Raw genomic sequence first — 22,184 nt, forward strand, 5'->3', positions numbered from 1 at the left:
CCAATAAATCTTTAGTCCAGTTGTTAAAACTTCGATGCTTACAAGATATAAGTTGCTGATAAATCTAGCTCCCACTCAAGCCATTAATCTAAAAGAACAAACACATTTTAACATGTTTGTGTGATTAGAATTAGTTTAAAATATGATCTAAAGTTTTCTAATAAATAAAAATCTTTTACAATTTAACAGTCATAAAGATAAGGCATATGACGGCTGATAGAGATGTATAGAGGAGTTGTACATACTGTGCCGACCCCCAATAGGGATAAGGGCAGGTTGATGATGAAAGATAAGGCATATCATTTACCGACATTTTACCCGACTGAAAAGAGGGTAATATTTTTCGTCCGTATACAAGTTTGTTTTTATGTATGTGGGTTTGTATGTCTTCTGTTGAACAAAATTTAACTCGATGTATTCTTTGATATATTAAACGGTTAAAAAACAAAAAAATGAATAAATAGTTGTGTGTATTTAATATGTTTACATATGTTCAATATAAAGTAAAAAAGGGTGTTGACAGACAGACGGACGGACAACAAAGTGATCCTATAAATCCGTTTTTTCCTATGAGGTACGGAACCCTAATTAACAGAGATATTCTAGCTATATACATAATGAATATATGGAAGAATAATTTACACTCCGTCTCTATCAAGTATTATACACGGAAATACTTTTGTAAATTACAAGTTTAAGCATAAAATGTGTCTATCGTTGAAAAGCATTAGAACAAAGTATAAGATGTGTTCGTGTAAATGCTCCCATTTTTTTTGAAAATCCTTTCGTTGCTCCAACAGAATAAAAACTGTGATATACTCTCTTTTATATAGTCTATTTTTGTGTTTAAATAACAAAGTGGATGGAGAAGTAAAACTTCCGGATCGACAAATTCTTGTGTAATAGTGCACGTAAGTAGTTGCAAAGTTACACATACAAAGTTGGTTGTCCTCTCGCTTCATTTCCTGTGCAACTAAATTTTCTTTACCCTTCCCAACTATTTTTCAATGCATCGACTCATGTTAGAAAATTTAGTATGCAAATAGTTTCAAAGTTCAAGTCCCTTGCTCAGCAATTTCTCGGTATACGATTTTATTCAATGTCAAAACATTTACTAAGTTCATTTTTGCAAGTTGTATGTATTGTATGTAAATTTTTCAACTGTACTCTAGTGTCGTAAATGTATTATGACTAGACCAAAAAAAAATGTAAAACAAAGTTTAATGAAAATACAACATAACGTCTTGAACATGTAAAATTCATCATATTCTACTTTGATTATTATAACTAAATATATTAAAAATAAACGCCCAACAATCTTGCAGAGACTAAAATATCTGCCAAGTCTTTAGGTTTCAACTTAAAAAGTTTTACAAATAATTGTATATTATTTTCGCCCCTTCTATCCATCCATCCATGTTTGAATCGATAGATGTTTGTTCGTATCTCCAGAATAGACTTGTTGGTTGATTTCACATAGATCTTGAAATTTCTTCTCAGATATGTGCAGGTTGCATCACGATGTTCCTTCGCCGTAAGAACGTCGGATAAATGTACATATATAAATCGGAAGTCGAAAAACTCATCGGTACGTGGCGGGATACGAACCCAGGACCTGCAGATTGCAAGTCGAGTGCTTGATACTACCATTATTATTAGTCGATTTCATACGCCACATGGCGGTAACCTCGTGAGCCAAATCTAGGTATTTTTATTATTATCTTAGTTATCACATATACATTTATTTATCATATTTTTAATATAGTACATTTCATAACCAAAAGAAAAATATACAAAACATATTATATAAAAACATAACACCACCGGCTGCGGAATCCCATGACTCAAACAACCTGTGGTCAGGGCTGCAGAGACAGGGACCTTCTCACGATGCGCGCGGTTTCTAGGATAACTGCCTTGTGTATCGGGCCCTTAATACAACTGTGTAGCGAGAGCTTCTTGAGATGTTGGTCGAAGCTCTTCGCTATCAGTCCATTTACCGATACGGCTATCGGAATAATGGTAGTCGATTTCATACGCCACATGGCGGTAACCTCGTGAGCCAAATCTAGGTATTTTAACACTTTTTCCTTTTCAGCTTTCACGAGATTCTCGTCATGTGGCATAGTGACATCGACTAACATTACACAACTCTCAGACCGGTCTATTATTACTATATCGGGCCTATTGGCAGCAATAGTCCTATCCGTAATAATAGATCGATCCCAGTAGAGCGTGATATCGCTATTTTCCAGAACGGGTGAAGATTGGTACTGGTAATACGGTACCTCAGCATCCACAAAGGCATATTTAACGGCAAGTTGCTGGTGGATGGATCTTGGCCACTTGGTTGTGCCTATGCAAGTATGCACCGTGAACAAGCCGAGAACAGCCGGAAACGATATGTCTAATGGACTCACCGGGACGACGACATGCCCGACAAATGTCAATCGTACCATCCTTTAGGATATGTTATTATTATTATTAACCAATACTGAGATAGAACCAGTACTGAACCAGCGGAAAATATTAGTTCGCGATGTTCTGTCTTTATATTTTTAAATGTCTGGCTACAATGATCTAGTTAAAACATTTCAATAACATTAAGCATTAGCCGTTCAATAAAGTTTACTCTCATCTTCAAAATCACATCTTCGATAATAAAAATAAAAATATATTTGTCTGCTTTTACACATTTCGGTCTAGTGTTTCTTGTCTATGATGTGCTTTAAGCTATTTTATCGATGCCCATGAAAGTGAAAAACATTCAACATAATCTTAAAAGTTAGCATAAAAAAGCTTTATATTTTTTTTCAAATATGTAAATGACTAACAAATTTTTAAATAAACATATAAAAACTACAAATATTTTTGACCAAATACACTAAATAACTAACATAATATTAACTTTATATTTAAAGTTTTAACGCGGAAGTATTCGGAACCGATTAATCAGATACGTCAATAAATCATTTCACTGTATAATATTTACAAGGCGCTATCGTTTACGAAGCATGTCATTAAAAAGCGTGTATTTAAGGCCGCATATCAGATTTATCTCCTACGTGCAGAAGCTCCTCGCTTTTTATTCCGACACGCCCAAACTCCGATGAAATAACTTTTAATTGACAATTATTTCACCAATCGAAGCAATTTGTCCGCGTGAATTTCGACAACATATTTTCTTTAAACAAAATTCTTTGGTTTTTATATCGCCCTTTTCTTTGTACGCTATTAATCTTACTTATAAATGCGAATGTTTAGATGGATGTATGTATGTTTGTTAGAAGTTATTTCCAGAACGGCTGTATGGATCTTGGTAAAATTTTACATAGATGCAGAACATAGTCTGGAAGAACATATAGGCTACTAATTGGGCTTTTTATTTAATTCAGCGTGGACGAAGTCGTGGGATACAACTAGTTTACTAGTTAGTTTACTATATTGTTGATTGTATGGTTTGTGATTAACCTAATTATGGTTTTTGTTGATTTTTAATATAGGTGTGTTCTAAAATTTTCTACTGTACAATTTTCTTTATTATATTTTTGAATATAAGAGAGAAGAAAATATATTTTTGTATAGATGATTAGTAGAAAACCACAGTAAAGATATTTAATATAATACAAACGGACAATAACAACAATTTTCCTCTGATGTTGTTGACTCAACGAAATAGCCGAGTGTTCAAAAGATAAGTAACATTCCTCGTAAACTTGTTTTCCCGCCTTAATCACCTGCAATTTATCAAAACAAAAGTTACATCTGGAAACCATATCAATGTTATTATCTAATATAAAATGGGTTAAGGTGGTTTTGTACATAAATATAATAAAGTTTCAAAAGTGGAAATTTAATTTTATCTTAAAGAAACAAACTTTAAATTCAATATATTCTAAAAATAACCGTATAATGTTCTTAAGATTTCAAAACAATTATTAAAATTCGCACGGAAAAAAATACTTAGAAGCCTATGCGTTCTTCCAGATTATGCTCTACATATGTCCAATTTCAGCAAGATCCATACAACAGTTCTCGAGATACCTTCAAAGAAATATCCATCCATCCAAACATTCGCATTTATAATATTAGTAAGATAATTTTATCATTAGTGATGGATTCAAATAAAAAAATATTTATGTAACTTAATTGCCTTAGGTACGCGAATTAAATGTCATATTTGTTCTCTACGTAACAACAGAATTAATGCGACTAGACAACTTCGTACATTTTATTTTAATGACACCTATTTAGAGATGTCATCAAAGTGACATTTAAGTAACTATAGAGATATCTGAAGATCTATATAATTGTGTTTCTTAGTAATAATAGTAAAACTTTATAACCCTTCCACACGTATGTACTGAAAACTACAATGTAAGCGTGTCTACTACATATTTTTACTCGATTTGATCGTTTATCTCTATGAAAATGTGTTCAACTTTTTATTTGTATTTTCTTTTTTTTTATTAAATATATCTATCACTTTTTATAACTCTATGGTTTATTTCGATCGCATTTGAATAACAATTTATATTTGTTCTTGTTATGTGGTGTTATCATTGCGGTGTACTAGAAATATATGGGTATTGCGGAATAGCGAATGAATACAAGTTGCCTTCATGACTTATTCACATATTAAGCCCTGGGGGGTTTGACAAAGTGCATTCGCTTTGAAGCGATTCCATAGTGTATTTAAAAAATGTGTGAAATTGCCGACATACATTTTTGAAGTTCTTTATGGAATCGACACGCAGTGAATGCATTTCGTCTAACCGCCCTGAAAAGTTAACTGACAAGTCCTTGTAACAGCGGTAATAATATTGTGTTATTAATAACAGTATAATCAGAGACTAAATAAAGTCCAATATTGTGATACAGGAATGGATTAACACGTTAGCTGCCAAAATGATTTTTCGAAAAACGATTTTTTTTTATGTTGTCCAAAACCATTTGAATGGACCCTTGCGGGTCACGCTGTATACAACAATTCGATTAAAAGCCACAGCGAGGTGTTGAATGGAAGTATGGCTTGTCGGACACATAGTCCGACATGGCAGCTTACGTGTTAAGAGATATAGTACACCATTGGTACACTAGCAGATAGCTAGGGTACAAAAGACTTCAAATTTTAAACATAAATTACATCGGATACCTTGTCAGAAGTCGTCTCTGATACTTTTATTAGAACACTCAAAAAGTGGGAGATTACTAGTAAGTCACAATGCATTTTTTTTTCTTGCAATCAAAGCGTTTCAGTAACAATAAAACAGTCAATAAAATTTTGAGGGTGATCTTCAAAATAACATCTTTAGTAATAATAATAAAAATATATTTGTCTTCTACTCGCATTGAATTTAAAATACGATATTGTCTGCGGTGAGCTGATGGCTTCTGTTCATCAAATAATTCTACTTAAATAAACGTTACATACCTCTTGTAAGATGAATTCAAAAATAGTTTTTGATTCCAATCTAAGATAAGGAGATAATAAGACGTTGATTTTTAAACTAGAAAACAAATTAAGAATATCAACCTACAATATTTGTAGAGCTAATATAATTAAAATAAACATATTATATAACTAGCTGACGCTCGTGACTCCGTCTGCGAGGTATTAAATAAATATAAATCTATATATATAAAAGAAAGTCGTGTTAGTTACACTATTTATAACTCAAGAACGGCTTTACCGATATGGTTGAAAATTGGTGAGGAGGTAGCTTAGAGCCAGGAGACGGACAAAAGATACTATTTATTCTTTTTTTCGAATGTATGCCTTGAAGAGCTGCTTTTTATTTAACTTATCTAAATATTAAGGTATTCTGTATATCCACGCGGACGGAGTCGCGGGCGACAGCTAGTAATATATAAATAGATAGTAGCCGAATTTCTGACCTATTAAATATGTATATAAAATTTCATAAAAATCGGTCAAGCCGTTTCCGAGGAGTATGGTAACTAACATTATGACACGACTTTATATGTAAGATTAAGTTACTTTCCTTTATTGCATCAAAAAAGGCCTAATTGCATATCTTAGCAATCTTTCAACTATTTATTGTTTTCCTTATTCGTTCACCCGGAAGTATTACCAATACATCATTGCTGAATAAATATATTTCAGACCCTTCCCTCTTTACAATAATGATAATTTATGTAATATAGATTAAGTGACTGTAAGATAAAATATTTGTAATTAATTTTCTTTAATAACAATTTTGAAGTCGTAAACCTTCACGTGTTTTATATATAGATAGCTCTATAATTTAGTGTTTGCCATTACTAGGCCAACTACGTGAGCGACGCTGAGCTGATTGGCTTTCACTTGGCAAGGTTTTGCCAACATGTATAGCATTCCTTACAATACGCTAAAATATTTTTATTTTATTTAAATCATGTAGTCAATTTTGTTCTTCTGTATTTTATGATACTAGTATTTTTCAACATTGAATATATTACATCAGAGGAAAAAGGAATAAACAACAGTGTAAGAACATAAATTGTTCGCTCTCCCTTACCCCGAGGTGACGAATGGCCGCGCTTGTTTCCAGGGAACGAATTCCAGATACGAAGCAATGAAGTTTAAATGCAGCGATGCTAACAACGAAGTTACGAAGCGCTTTAAAAAAATAATCAGCTCTATTTGAGGTTATTACCAAAATAGACAATGATACTTGTTGATATTTACAGTCTAGTAGATTTAAAGAGTCCAACTAATGACATTTTGTCACTAAAAACATTGTACGGATAAACAAGGAAGAAGTATGACGGAAAGAAAAAAGATTAAGTTAGCAAGGAAAAGTATGGTCGGCAGAAAAGGGAAGGCATGAATTACGATACTCTTACATTAGACAAAATATATTAATACGTAATTGATACATAGCTTCTAGTATTAGGTATCGAGGCTTTAATAATTTGTGGGTACTGTTCATAGAAATTTTAGCTTAAATATTTTTATTTTGCTATGGCCATTAATACTATCTTTGTACGCAATATCTGCATTCCTTCCGATGCTAATGAACTCAAGTTACATTTTAAGTCCGTAGTTGGTCGTCAATTTTATCAGCATGTAAATAAAACGCTTCGTATCTCAAGCATAATATAAAGCTCTGTCAATAAATTTAAAGAGCGAAAAGGTGTCGTGCGTTTAAGATTGATATGACGATAATGTTAAATGTGAACGCATTAAAATTGGCCCAATACGTTATACATACTCGAATACCTTTACGTAAGGCATTCGCTTATGAAACAATTTGTTTGTTAATAATTAGATATGTGTTTGAATAGAATTTGCTTCATCACAGTCTCCTCTAATCCTCCAATAAATGTTTCGTAGGCCTCTAGCGGCCTACGAAACATTTATTTTAGTGAGTTGCATTTCTTCAGGCGTTAATTACCGTTATATTGGCACTATCAATTCTCAAATTTATTGTTTTGTATACATTTAAGGCTTGATAAAATTCAAGAAAATAAATTCCAAACATATAACAAGTAAGGGAGCATCCAGACCGGCGGTGCGGTGCAGTGTTTGTTCTATGCAGTTTAATAATACAAGCAAGAATGAGTGCGCAAAACGAACAATGTGACAAAGTACGTTTCGTTGCATTACCGTATTTGGTATCGTGGCTTATTGTCACATTATAAGATAAACAAAAACATTAAAATAGTAAGTTAATATGTACGATTAATATCACTAATAAAGTATAGTGAAATGATGTTCTTGTCATAACATTAATATAGGTTTCATATCCGTGCCAAGGATAAAATAAAAGCGTAAATTCACATCTCTTAAGAGCTTAATTGTTCGCGTGTCAGTTTATTCATGCCTGTATCCATATTTGCTTAAGGTATCAATTTTGTCATGTGCTAAGATCGATCGCTTTGTTTGTGAGTTTATACAAGATTGCATTTACTGAGAACCGCAGTATCCAGACGTGTTTTTTATAATTATTCATACGTTTTGTCGCAACATTGTTATTAAAGATAAACATAATTAACAACTCAAGAAACAATTCAAAAAAACAAAAAAACAAAGACGTTGAAATGTAATCTTCAAAGTATTGTTCAGAAATAATTACGACAAATGTTAGCTACTAGATACGATTTAACAGCCATTAACTTCGCTTACTCTATAGTAGTTGATAATAACAAATTTTATTATCAAAATTAAGATTTAATTTTCTTTTAAACATGTTCAAACTGTCGAGTTAAAGTAAACATTAACTTGAATACGCGGGTGTCCGTCAAAATGATAGGCATTCGCCGTCTCAATTAGTTGTCGCCTGATCAAGGAATGCTTTTTTAATTAGTGTACAGAGCTCGGTGGCCGCCATTAAGACATTATCGTTTCTTATCGACTTAATCTCGACGTGTTTTAATACTCTTAACTATACGCCTGATTCATCTGTCTGTATGTTTGACTTGAAATTTAAATGTTATGTAACTTATTTAATTTTTTAAGGATTCATGTTGGCTGCACATAAAAAGAGAATGAAAAGAAATGAAAACTTTTTTTTATACAAAAACGGCTAAACACTAGCGTATATTCGTCCGGTGGCGGCACCGACTAGTTTCGAGCCCATCGGGGGCCCTTCATTAGGGTGAGTGGGCCTGGTATTATTTCGCGGACGTAAAAAATAATAAACTAATAGAAATAAAAACGTTCATTCATTTATTCTCATTAACGCCTTTGATTTTTAATATTGTTATTAGGCCAATACCGATGCGTGATAGTTCGCGGCATTATTTTCTAATACAATTTACGTCTTCTGTCTGTAGATTTTGTAACAAAATAACAAGTCAGTGTAATAAGGAAGGAATGTTAGGAAGATATCTGATTTTCTTATTTTTAAAATAACTTTTCTTATTAGAAAGTTTTGTATTCGAAATCGAGTTGTTCACAGCGGAATGCAATTTTCTGGTTATGCTCTCGAATGCACTTCGATTGTTACTTTATTATTAAACATTTTCTTGCTGAATCAAAACAAAAGTATGACGAAGACAAGTTATTCAATTGTTTTATATTAAGTTTTTTTTGTATTATAAAATGTAAATTTTAAGTTTTCATGGTATTACGTTATAATAGCTTATTGAAATTCTAAGTTCTAAATCACTATAAGGAAATGATCGTTGCCAAATCTGACTTTTAAAACAATAAGATTAGAAAGTCACATCAGACTGCCTCTGTTTTGGCATAAGATCGCTAACTATAGGAGTCTTATATCATTGAGTAAGAAACTAAGTAACTCGTGACTAAGTCTTTTTTTTTTTTGAAAAATCATGTGACGTTATTATCTCATTAGTAAGCCCGAAAAAGAAAAAAAACAAAGACAAGCATGCTTCTGTTTAATGTTATAACCAAAACAGTAGAACTTACACAATACGTGAACGACTTATTTATGTTTTGTCAAAATGTGAAATAAGAATAACTCAATTACTTTCCTGAGTCTTGAATATTGTATTGAGTAGTTAAAGGAATAACTTTAAAAATAATAAGTTCGTTGACTGGTGATTGTTGGTACAGTGAGTTTACACTGACGAAATACACGTAATAAAATATATTGTTATCTCAGTCTTCTGTACAATAATGAAAGGGATGACAATAAGTTTTTATTTAAGTGTACGGGTATTAAAAACCCACGATAAGCAAAACTCGAGCAGTGGCAACATGACATGCAAACGTAGGTGCTTTTAAAATAGGGCTGCCAAAAATATTATATTCAATTTACAAAGAATATGATTCGAGCAAGTTTTTCAAAACAACTAGTCCACGGCTTCATCAGTTCAGTATATAAAAGTAGCCTATAATACTTCTGCATACATTTGCTATCTTTCCGTCAAAGATCTGTCAAAATCAGCCCAGCCGTTTCGAAAATTAAACGAAATAACCGCAGACTTATAGACAGACAGACAAAAAATTTAAGCAAAATCGTAAATGTGTAGATATAAAAGATCAACCTTGTATATACAACAAATTCCTGTTATAAATGTAACCACAAAATCTTGAAATTATTATTTGGTAAAATTAGTGACAACCCTGCAGGCAAATCATTGGTTGTCGATATGCGTCCGCGCTGGACTTAATTCTACTGTTGTTTTTATTTAATTATATTCAAAAGAACGGTACAACATCGAATGCTTTTATTGTGCTCTCTTTACGATATTTTTATTTTATGAATAACGTTAATAAGAAATTAGTTTTATTTTTTGTGTAATTGAAAAAAATTAGCAATTAACACAGATTTCATTCAAAATATATTAATAAAAGAAAATTATTATAATTTGTTATATTTTTGTACGTTTTTGTGTCATGGAAACTCATAGTAAGGGTGACATCAGTTGTTTTGCATTATTAAGCTAAATAACTTAAACAGAATTAAATAATTTCAAAACAAATATAAAATAAATTATTGAATTCTATTATTTTTACTAGACTTAAACTTAAATATAGTTAAACAATAACTTAAAAGTAACTTAATACTGTAAGTTAAAATGTTTATTAAGCTATAAATTTTTATTTTTATTTACATATGAACACACAAAACTGTAAAGAATAAAAATGTATTCGTGTGTACAAGTGATTAAAAATGACAAGACGCAGACATAAGTAATTAAAAAAGTTACCTTAAAACAGGTATGATCATAAAATTGAGATAGCTCTGTGACAACGTCGATGAAAACATGGAATTTAATTCTCGCGAGCAAAAAGTGTACACCTCTAATTAAATTTTAAAATTATTTAAAATATAAAAGTTAAGCAATTATGGTCAACACATTTGTGTGTGTTTCTCCAGCAAGAACTGTAATAAAATTTAAACAAACTTTTAAACACATCGTACTTCTTACTAATATTATAAATTCGAATGTTTGGACGAATAGATGTTTATTGGTAGGCATTTTCAGAACGGCTTAAGGGTTCTTGATAAAATTTGGCATAGTATAACATAGTCTGAAAGAACACATAGGCTACTTATTAAGTTTCTTTTAATTGCGAGCGGACAGAGTCGCGGGCGACAACTATTACAAAATATAGCAGCCATGAATGCAGATAATTGAATAATAGACTAATCTATTCAATGTTATAAAGAGAGTTTTATCTTTTAAAGGTTAAGTAAACTTATCATGTAAATTTGCAATTTTTTAAGTAATTAAGATTCTAACTACAATTATGATAATGGGGAACGCTAAGAAAATGGCTTTTAATGCATTTAAATTCTACAAATTAAGCCGCGAGTAATTTCATTAATTTATTGTGACAGTCCTCAACTAATTTAATATATTATCTGTGTTGTAAAAAGACTAGGTAAAAAAAATGTACATTGAATCATATGCGTTGGTGGTGTAATGGTCAGCATAGTTGCCTTCCAAGCAGTTGATCCGGGTTCGATTCCCGGCCAACGCATTTTTTCATCCAAATAAGAAATCAAAAAATGAACTATAAAAATAAAAATCCATCCTGGAGATTAACAGTTTTTTAACGCCTTACAAAAAAGTAGGTAAAATTTTTTAAGCAAATTAAAAAATATAGCAGGCGCTTTAAATTGCTACATAAACTTTTAATGCTTTTATCAATTGAAATCAGGTTTTAAAAAAGAAGCGGTATATTTTATTACACAAATATTTAATTTATTTAATGTGATAATCAGCATTCTGTTAAATATTTAATAACACCTTTGCAGTGTCATCGTTGTCCTAATTTCTGCTTTACACAATGCATTTTATGATAATATTAAACAGTGGAGTTTATTAAGTGATTTTGTATTATAAGAAAAAACATTGTAGTTAATATAAACTTATTTTCTTTATTTTTAAAATACAATGTAAAATATAATCAATATCGCGATGAAATAGTATAGGTAGAGTCTTATATTCCTCTACAAAATAATATACTTATTTTTATTATCAAATATAAATAATTACTATGTTAATATATACTTTTAAATCGGTAACTTCCTTTGCTTCTTTCTCTTGCCTATTCACGGTTCATTAAGCTGAATATTGTTCTTATTGTTTATAATAATTGTATTTTACTGAGAGATTCCGATATATTTATATATGAAATAGCTGTTGCACGCGACTTCGTACGAGCGAAATAAAAAAAAAAACTTAAGTAGTCTACGTGTTCTATATCTATGCCTTATTTCAGCGTGATCCGTTCAGCTGTTCCCGAAATACCTAACAACATTTATCCATCCATCCATCCATCTAAACATTTGCATTTACATTAGTAAGAAGTAAGATACCTTTTTTTATTCGCTTGGTCTACGCAAATACATAGGTCGTCGCCTTTCCGCGTTACGTAGCGTCGATAATAATCATCATAGCAACTGCCCACGCTATTTTTCTTACTGAAAGGAAGGGTCGCCTACACTTATAACATTGATTTATGATCATAAAACATATATCTTTATGAACAGCTCTAAATTAAATTGAAAAAAAGATTTAAAAACAAAACTACAAAATGCATAATCGAAATAGAAGTCTAAGGTGAAATTAATTCTTTTGTTATTTAAAAAAAAAACATAATTAGTAGCTCACTTGTTCTTCCATATGCTCAACATCTATACCAAATTTCAGCGAGATCCATGCTAGCCGTTCTGGAGATACCTTCTACGAACTATCGATCGATAAATCCAAATACTTAAACTTATGATATTAGTAAGAGATTAAGATGGAAGAATTGACGAATAGGACCTGTAAGTAAACAATAATTAAAAAAAAATTAAAAGTTCGTTGTTGCATAAAACATTTTAAAATTTAAATATTTTTTGACAAGTTATAAATGTGGCCGCGTATTCTATGTGTGAGGTTTTTTACATGTATGATAAAAGTTTAAATGGAATGCAAAGTATCACAATCAGACATTCAAGTTAATGAAATTTGACCACGTCCCTTTGTCGGACTTTTATAAATCATACCTCAAGAGACAAATATGAGGGATATTTGTCTCCAGTGCATTCATACATTATTCATCATTGTTTGGAAGAAATATTTGAGTGTAACTATTTTCCAGAGGGAGCAAGCAAATAATAAATCGTACTGTGCTGGAATACCTTCATAACGAAGTGATCTTCCCTTGTGAATGTAAATATTTATTTTCTATGTGATAAATGTTTTTGTTCAGTTTCTCACCACTTTAAACAAATGACATATCGTTGCTTGTTGAAATACGTAAGTCTGGAAATCATGCAAAAAATTACAGTAAAATACATAAAAGTTTGGATATATGTTATTGTGTTCGATATCCAAAGTCTTGTTTAAACAAATCATTTTACTTTGAACGTGTATTCGCATAAGTAAACACGAATACGGGGAAAGTGATAATGTTAGCGATGGTAAAATTATATATGACTAGCTGTCGTCCGCGATTCCTTCCGTGCGGAATTAAAAAGAAAAATTTAATAAGTAGCCTATGTAGAACATTTCCAAACTATGTTCTATATTTGAGGGTAAATTTCATCAAGATCATTTGAGCCGTCCCTGAGATACCTTCTAACAACCATCCATCCATCCATCCATCCACACAAACTTTTGGTTTGATAATATTAGTAAGAATATTCTTCCATACATTTGTCCTTAGTTTATGAAAATATTTTAAAATTATTCTCGATTGAACTTGTATAGCTCGCATCAAATTATTACTTAGGTTCTTTTATATGAAAATTGTTAATGAATTATAACGTCTAAATCTATAAATATAAAATAAAAGCAACACACTCTTCACTTAAAATGTTTATAATGGATTTATTTACAACTGCACACCAAATACATACAAACAGACACTACGGTATAAGAAATTTAAGGACAACACTTTTCTGCGCTCATTGTTAAAAATCGCTCTCGATTGTATATCATCAAATTACGTTTGAACAGTTTCCCTTTTGGAAAAATTAAATGAATAAGGTGAAAATAGTTGTCCAAATTTAAACTCACATGATTTTTTTATGTATATTACACAATAGAATTTATACGTGGCTTTTATAAAGACGAAGAGGATTGAAGAGCATTACAACTGACCATTTAATTTGTTCGACATTTCGATAATCGAAAGAAATATAAAAGAATTGTAACGGGCCCTGGCAGGGCAAATAACACCCGTATTTATAGGGTCGCACTTTATCACTGCTGCAAAGTGTTTCTTTAATGTTTATTTGTCGAACTTGATCGTAACTCTGACAGATAAAGCAATGTAGAAGTTTAACGTTTTTTTATTGGCCGTATTAAAAAAAAAATCTTTAGACCCCATAATTCAATTCACTTTTTTACAACTGACTTGACCTTAACACGTAAGCTGCCATGTCGGACTATGTATCCCACAAGCCATACTTCCATTCAACACCTCGTTGTGGTTTGTCGGACGCTTTTTAATCGAATTGTTGCATACAGCGTGACGTACGGCCCCATTCAAATGGTTTTGGACAAAAAATATGTTTTTTTTTTCGTTTTTCGAAAAATCGATCTGGCAGCTAACGTGTTAATATAAACAAATGCAGAGAAATGTATGTATGTGTCAAGCAGTTTATGAATAACAAGCTTTTGCCCGAAAACCTGTCCGCGGTATTAAAAATTAACTTAATTAGTAGTATATGTGTTCCTCCCGACTTTGTTCTACATCTATACCAAAATTTCAACGAGATCTGATTAGCCGTTTTGGAGATACCTTCTAACAAACAATCATCTAAAAACATTTGCATTTATAAATAAGAAGTAAGGTAATGTAAGGTTAATAAAATTTTGTTTATTATTTCAAATATTTGATTTATAATACTTATAATAAAATAGGTTTTTATTATTTTTATTGTGCTATTTATTTGCTTTGTCAAATATTTTATGTAAATTTAGGAAAATTTGTAAATGCATCTTATCTATTATATAAATAATTTTGAATTTTTTAACATAATTTGTCTTATATTACAATGCAATTTATGGTTGTAAAGTGATCGTAAATTTGAACTCGTGAATCGATTATTATTTCATATCGTCAAGGTTTAACTGTATTAAAATTGTTTAAAATAATACTTACAAAATATATAATTAACGGTCGTGGCGACTCAGCCCGCGCGAAAAAAAACTTAATATGTATCCTTTGTGTTGTTCCAGACAATGTTGTACATTTAATCGAGATTCGTTGAGCCGTTCCGGATATACCTTCTAACAAAAGACAATTCCATCCATCTATCTACACTTTCGCATTTATATTATTAGTAAAATATTAGGATATTGCAATAGTTTTTTTTTTGACATAAAGAATGTCGTCACATGACGAAAATATAATGATAGAAAATTGGAAAAGACATTTGGTGCGTTAAAATGACGCTTGAACAAATTATGCTGGGAGATGGCACATTTCTTAGTCGCTCGTTATCTGAGGAAAAAAGTATGGGGAGAATATATTAAAAATGCCGACACCCCAAATAACAGCCTGCCTTGATTACTTTATAACCACTGAAGGAATAAATCAGGGTCCTGTAGGCGTATGCGCTGATTTGGAGTATTGTTTGGCCGAGTGGCCAAGATAAAGGAATAACGGTGTCGCGACAGGAAACAACTATGGTGGTTGTTATCGATTCTTTATGGCTTTTGTTTCCTTATTCGTACTTCTTTGTAAGGGGTGGGGAGTTTTATATTCGTCTGTTGCTCCCAAAGCTCCGAAGGAACGGTATTAGGTTAAATTCAAACGAACCCGTTATTCAAATACTTTGAGCTGACGCAAATAATGTTCTTTTTATACTTTATGTCTGTGATTTACTTGTTCTATAAAGTATTTGCTTACGTATAGTTTTGTTTAAATCAAATTTGCTTCTTACTGCTGATATTTTGTGATCTAGATTTAGAAATTTACATCTTTATTGTACGTGTACTTATAAATCCAGACTGTCTGAACCAAAGCATATTATAACTTAGTAATTCCAACCGAGAGTAGAATTCGTCGAAATAGCAGAACGCTACGCATAGATAACTTGGATTGGAGATGCGTTACTTACCTTTAATCGACGGAGGAATTCTTCCTTTGTGTCCTTCATCAAATCTACTTCTCCTTTCCATCATTTCCATTATAAAAAAACATGGTTGAAACACTCATCAGAGTAAAAGCGTGATTACTTCCACCTTTTGTCTGTCTTTTGGTTCTGTTTATGGGCTCGTCTAAGCTTTTAATATTCTAAATATAGTAATAAGTAGAAAGTACTACAAAGTAATAATATAATTAATTACGTAGTTTCCTCCAATAGATTATTCTTTTGATTCTGCAAACAAAACAACATCTATTGATGTTGCGTGTGAATGATTGCAATAGTTTTGTCGTGATTAATGTTCGAGCTGATAAAATAAGTAGATAAGCTATTGGGGGACTTCCCCATTTCTTTGGAGTATTTTTGATACATAAATCCCTCGTAATTGCTTCCCTTAGCGAGTTATAAAAGATACTACACTTCTTATCAAAAAATTAACTAACTAAGATACGACCAATACCAGTTTCTAAGTAGAAAAATGAGAAAGCTTAAGGGTTTAGTGTACATGAAGAGTATGCAAGAAAATTTAAAGGTTCAAATGCATCTTTCAATTTGCAGTCATAAAAAAATTGTTTACATTTAATCTACTTTTATTACTCTGTTATTAAACTGAGAACGATTACTTGCGGTTAAGAAACTAGTAGAGTGATCTACTAGTTTTTACTAGACTAGAAACTTTAAGCAAGTAAGTTTAAATAATAAACTTATAATTTTAAGTTTAAATAAAATAAAAAATTTCGCACAGCGCCATCTATTATGCAGACGTTTAAACATGAAGAAACTCTGAAAAAACGAAAGCTTTGAGCTTGAGCTTTTTGAGACGATGGTGTATGGTTCCAAAAATAGATGGCGCTTTAACCAAAATACACGGTCAAAGCGTTATTTTAATTTTTTTTTTAATTTACTTTACTCAACTTATTCACTTCAATTTAACATAAAGTGTTCTTAATTGTTATTAAACTTAATTCATTTACTAAAACTGGCTGTTTTATATCTTGATTTTGTAAATAATGCTTTTTAAAGAATACATAACTGAGAAATATCAGAATGGGTTCAGTAGCTACAGAGTAATAAATATATTACTAAAAAACATGGTTATAGTTAATACGATAACCAAAATATTCAAAGTAGGGAATAAATTTCTTTACGAAGAATACAGGAGGCTTCGCAATAAGTTACGTATCAAAAAGTATATTCAATAAAAATAGAACGTGTGTCGGTCAGGTGAGAAACTTGAATGGTTCTTCGCTACATAACAAATTCTTATATGTTTTCTTTTCAAAGTGATTCAGTGTGATTATGATATATGTCTGGCGTATGTGTAAAAGTTATTGTTATTATTATAGAGTTTTATTTCACTTAATAATTACAAATTAAATATAATTTTATTACATTGAAAGTTTTATTAAGTTTTTATTTTATTTTTGGTCACAATTTAATTATTTCGGTCATAAAAATGTTATAGCAAAATTGTGACATCGGTTTACGTATGAAGGTACATGAAGTTCTTAAAATACTTTATTCGTAGACATCTTTTGTTAGATTTTTAGTGACATTTTATTACGAATTTATAAAGAAAACCCTAAAAGTAGTAAAAGTGTTTTGTGCAAAGAAATTGTTGGTCGTAATAAAAATAGTATTAAATTCAACTTATAGTTAAAAAAGAAGGGTTAACAAACTTAAGACATGATTTTTATATGTTTGAATTACGTTTAAAAACATATCTATACCGTGAGCGATGTTTTATATAAAAAAATAAAAGCTTTATTAATACGAGAATAATTTCTTATTATTGTAAAATTCTTTATAGTTCATTTTAAGACATATTTAAGAAAGTTGAATCGATAAACGAAAGAATGGCATTTCGTAGAAGGAAAATAAAAATAGCTAAATAGATTTTAGTTTGTCAATTAAATTACTTTTTGTACGTGTTTACTCTCCGACTGTAGCGAGTCTTTTTACTCATCTATAAGTAGTTAAAAGCGGTAGTATACTTAAGTTTAAGCCAAATTACTTCCGTACCTGTAAAAAACAAAATCAGAATTAATAACAGATTATTAACAAAAACTTTTAAGAAGGGTATTACGTTTATTTACTTATTAACATAGTTTTTTTATTAAATAGAATACTAGCTGTCGCCCGGGACTCCATCCGCGCGGGATTAAAAATAGATGTTGGCCGATTCTCAGACCTAATCAATATGTTCTCAAAATGTCATGAGAATCGGTCAAGCCTGTTCGGAGGAGTATGGGAACGAAAATTGTGACACAACAATTTTATATATAAGATATAATATATTAACTGCAACAAAACCTATGAGATAAAAATAAGAGTTAAACTTTTCTTAAGTTGCTTTAATGTTAAGCTATTTAGCTCGACAATTACCTTAACAGCTTCAATCTGAGATAATGGACGTAACGAACGCAATACTGCACTATTCTATACGGAAATTAAACAAAATTAGCTTCACTAAACTATGTCATTATGTAAGTCCGTCTCTGTATAATGTAAATGGTTATGGTTTAGGTAAGGAATAGACGCGTAGCGATCGAAAAAACTTTTGAATGAGTTTTACAAATAACAGAAATAGACATCGAGATGACATGTTTGTTTTAATATCGAATTTAAATTGATATTTAAATAAATTCCAGCTTTATACCTTCACGCGTTTTTGAGAAAAAGGGTCTTGACGGTCGCACAAGAAAGTGGTCCTATAAGGATTCAATTTTTTTTCCTTTCGAGGTACGGAACCCTAAAAGTAGTCTCCCACATAGAACAAAAATTATGAATTTTAGTAAAAGCTAATAAAAAAGAGAACATTTTTATTCAGCATGAACCATGAGGTGGGATGTTCATTTTGATAAGACACTGTACACAAGTAATTAGTCTTCTTAGTATCTACGTAGGGGGTTTTCTATGAAAGTTTGAGTATAATTTGTACCTAGCATAGGTAAGTATATTTATTCAGCTAAATAAAATCCAGCTGTTTATGTTTGTCTAACTCTTTTGTAATGGTATCGTCTTTTAGAAAGTATTAATTAGAATCCTTTGGCGCCAATGACGTGCTTTCGTTACTAAGTCCAGTGTCAGAATGAATAGTGAGGGGACATAAACGTCGACATTTTAGTAAGGTAAGTGTTGCGTGTTCTTCCTAACAATTCTTACTATAATAACATGCCCACGTTGGATTTAATTTTTTTTGAATATGAATATTAAAGCATTTTTAATTATTCAATCAATGCACGGACATTATAAGTTAATTAAATATTTTGAATGGTTCCGTACATTGCTTAAATTTTAATCAATAACGAGGAAGTTAATGAAGTGCACAGATCGCCAAACAATACGCCTCTTCATTTTAATTAAGTCAATTTACAAGCGTGCACTATCATAATTCATGTTAATAGTTAATTTTGAATAAGCGTGTTTTTAATTGTTTATAAAAAAACATTTGGCAGCAAGAAAATAGGTACTAAAAGATAGTTACTATAATGGCTGTCGCCCGCGGCTCCGACCGCGCAGAATTAAAATAAAAATTTAAGAAGTAGCCTATGTTTTAGACATACATTGTTTTGTTCCAGACTATGTTTTTATGTATGCCAAGATTCATCGAGACCCGTTCAAACATTCGCATTTATAATATTAGTAAAATATAATTTTAAGGAACAGTAAATAGCCTGTAAAAATTTAAGCATATTGTTACTGACAAATAGTGTACGCCGCCCGTTTGTAATTTGTCCATACGTGTCGTAAATAATAGGCAAATTACATATCGACCTAATTTATATACAAATTGATCTATCGTTAATTTGTTGTGGTGTCATTTCGTAAAAACGTTTCTTTAAAAAGGTATATTACGATTTTTTTACATAACTTTTTAATTGTCTTAAGGAACGCTCAAGTTTTTAAAGTAATCGTTTCTGTTTACACATATTTTTTATTTTTATTTAATAACTGGAAAACTATGTTAATAATAATAAAAACTGTGATAATAATTATTTACTAATATATGTAGATGTAATTTTAGTTGTATTAATAGGTGGATGAATGTTTGTTAGAAAGTATCTTCAGAACGGTTGCACGGATGTCTATGAAATTTGTCATAGATGTAGAACATAGTCTGAAAGAACACAGGCTACTAGCCTATGTGTTCTTTCAGACTAGTAGCTCAAGTTTTTTTTAATTCCACACCAACGGAGTTAGGGTAACAGCTTGTATTTAATATATAATACTTAAATTAATTAGGTCGAAATCATATTTTCTTCTTCAATGTAACAGGTATTAAAATTTAATGGAGTATTCGGGTTTTGTGGTAATTAGCATATTTTTAGTTGACTTAATTTCTTTGAGATGGTAATCGAGTCCACGCGTTCTCTTATTAATAATTAATTCAGAATTTTACTGCGCAGTTTACGCAGTTCAGGTGACCGCTTACAATCTTATAAAATTCTTAACGTATGTGATTTAATAGAGTCCATAAATAATAATATTCCCGTTTTAACTGTTGTAATTGCTAAGTTTAAAATTTAATGTCAATCTTTAGTTTTTGACACGGTAATGGTTGGTTAATAATTTGTAAAACGACGGTCCATGTTTTGCCTTGAAAAAAAAATGTATTAAAACAATATTATACAACTACTAGCGGTAGCCGGCGATTTCGACCGCGAGGAATTAAAATTAACATAATTAGTAGCCTATATTTTCTTCCAGACTATGTTCTATAAGTGCCAAATGTCATCGAGATCCGTTTAGCCGTTCTGGTGATACCTTCAAACAAACATCCATCTATCCATCTAAACATTCGCATTTATAATATTTATTAAAACGATGATAATATAAAGGTTATATTCATAAAAATAAGCCAACTGTTAATTGAGAAAATTGTCAATAAATGGTGTTAAATTAATTAAAAACGGCTACACTTATCTATAATCTAGTGTCAGCGGCAGCATCTAGCATACATGAACCGTAGCCGTTTTTAATTAGTTTAGTGTACTAGCTTACTAAAATTATCTTGTTTTTATATGTTATTCTTATTGATAAAAACATTATTCGTTAATTAAAATAACAAATAACCCGATTTTTTCATCATTTGTATGCTTAATTGTGGTCAACTTTCCATTCCCATCCTTTGCTTATATGGAAAGGATGGACAGAGGAAGTTGATTTAAAAGAAAAAGGGGGAATGTTCTCTTTCTCCATTAAGGGTCGGAAACTATTCTTTCATTCCAGATGTTTCTAGCAGTTTCGATGATGTCAGGTAGCCGATTGCTCGTTTGCCACCTTATAATATAAAAAAAAACAGAATGACATACATATACATTCATACGTAATGTAATGGAATTTACACTTGTGTGCGTAAAACATTACACTCCTGAATCAGTCGGGTAAAAACAATAAAAATATTTTAGATAACTCGTAATGCGAAGAGAAAACTCGATGTGTTACGATTGATGTAGAATCATTTGAACACGGAATGACGCTTGTAACGGCCTTCAACGGCAACCAACAGCCGCAAATTGGCCGTTACATAGAGCTATAGTTTCCAGTACTACCAATATTGAGATATTTAAACCGTACTATTGTTTTAAAGTGTTATAAAATAAATTAAAATTGTTTTTAAATATAGAAATTTTACGACAAAAAGATGAGGTTTTAAATTGCAATAACAGTAATTATTATAATTAAATTGATTAATAGAAAGATGAAATTTTTCGCCATTATTAAATCTCATTTGAATATTTCTGTGCCCAGAAATATAATTTTAATTTTAGTGTTACTAATAGTATAAATACAAATGTTTGGATGTATGGATGTTTGTTTGAAGGTGTATCCAGATCGGCAGAATGAATCTCTATAAAATTCGACAAAGAAGTAGAGCATTGTCCAGAAGAAGACAAAAGCTACTAATTAAGTTTTTTCTTAATTCCGCGCGAACGAACTCGCGGGCGACGGCTAGTTAATAATAAATTAATAAACACATAAATAATATACAGTGTTTTCGTAATACTTTATATGTTTATGTTGGGTTTTTTATTTACTTTATGTCTGCAAGCGACAACACAATATTTAAAGGACGGCACATCGGACGTATCGACACATATCAAGGTATACACTTTAATGGGATATACATTTCGTTCTATTATAATATTGTACAAAGAAAATTGAACA

The 22,184-nt window shown here is 30.9% G+C and overlaps 2 protein-coding genes and 1 non-coding gene across 3 annotated transcripts in view; 2 read left to right on the forward strand and 1 right to left on the reverse strand.

Moving 5' to 3' along the window:
- Positions 1 to 22,184, reverse strand: part of LOC106122109 (monocarboxylate transporter 10) — a 111,374-nt gene that overhangs the window by 45,944 nt on the left and 43,246 nt on the right. The window lies entirely within an intron of this gene.
- Positions 1 to 22,184, forward strand: part of LOC106122108 (glutamate receptor ionotropic, kainate 2) — a 121,179-nt gene that overhangs the window by 33,814 nt on the left and 65,181 nt on the right. The window lies entirely within an intron of this gene.
- TRNAG-UCC (transfer RNA glycine (anticodon UCC)) lies at positions 11,333 to 11,404 on the forward strand. The gene has a single exon. It is a non-coding gene; the product is annotated as a tRNA-Gly (tRNA).

This window comes from Papilio xuthus, unplaced genomic scaffold, assembly GCF_000836235.2.
Source record: "Papilio xuthus unplaced genomic scaffold, Pxut_1.1 DF826933.1, whole genome shotgun sequence".
NCBI classification, from domain to species: domain Eukaryota; kingdom Metazoa; phylum Arthropoda; class Insecta; order Lepidoptera; family Papilionidae; genus Papilio; species Papilio xuthus.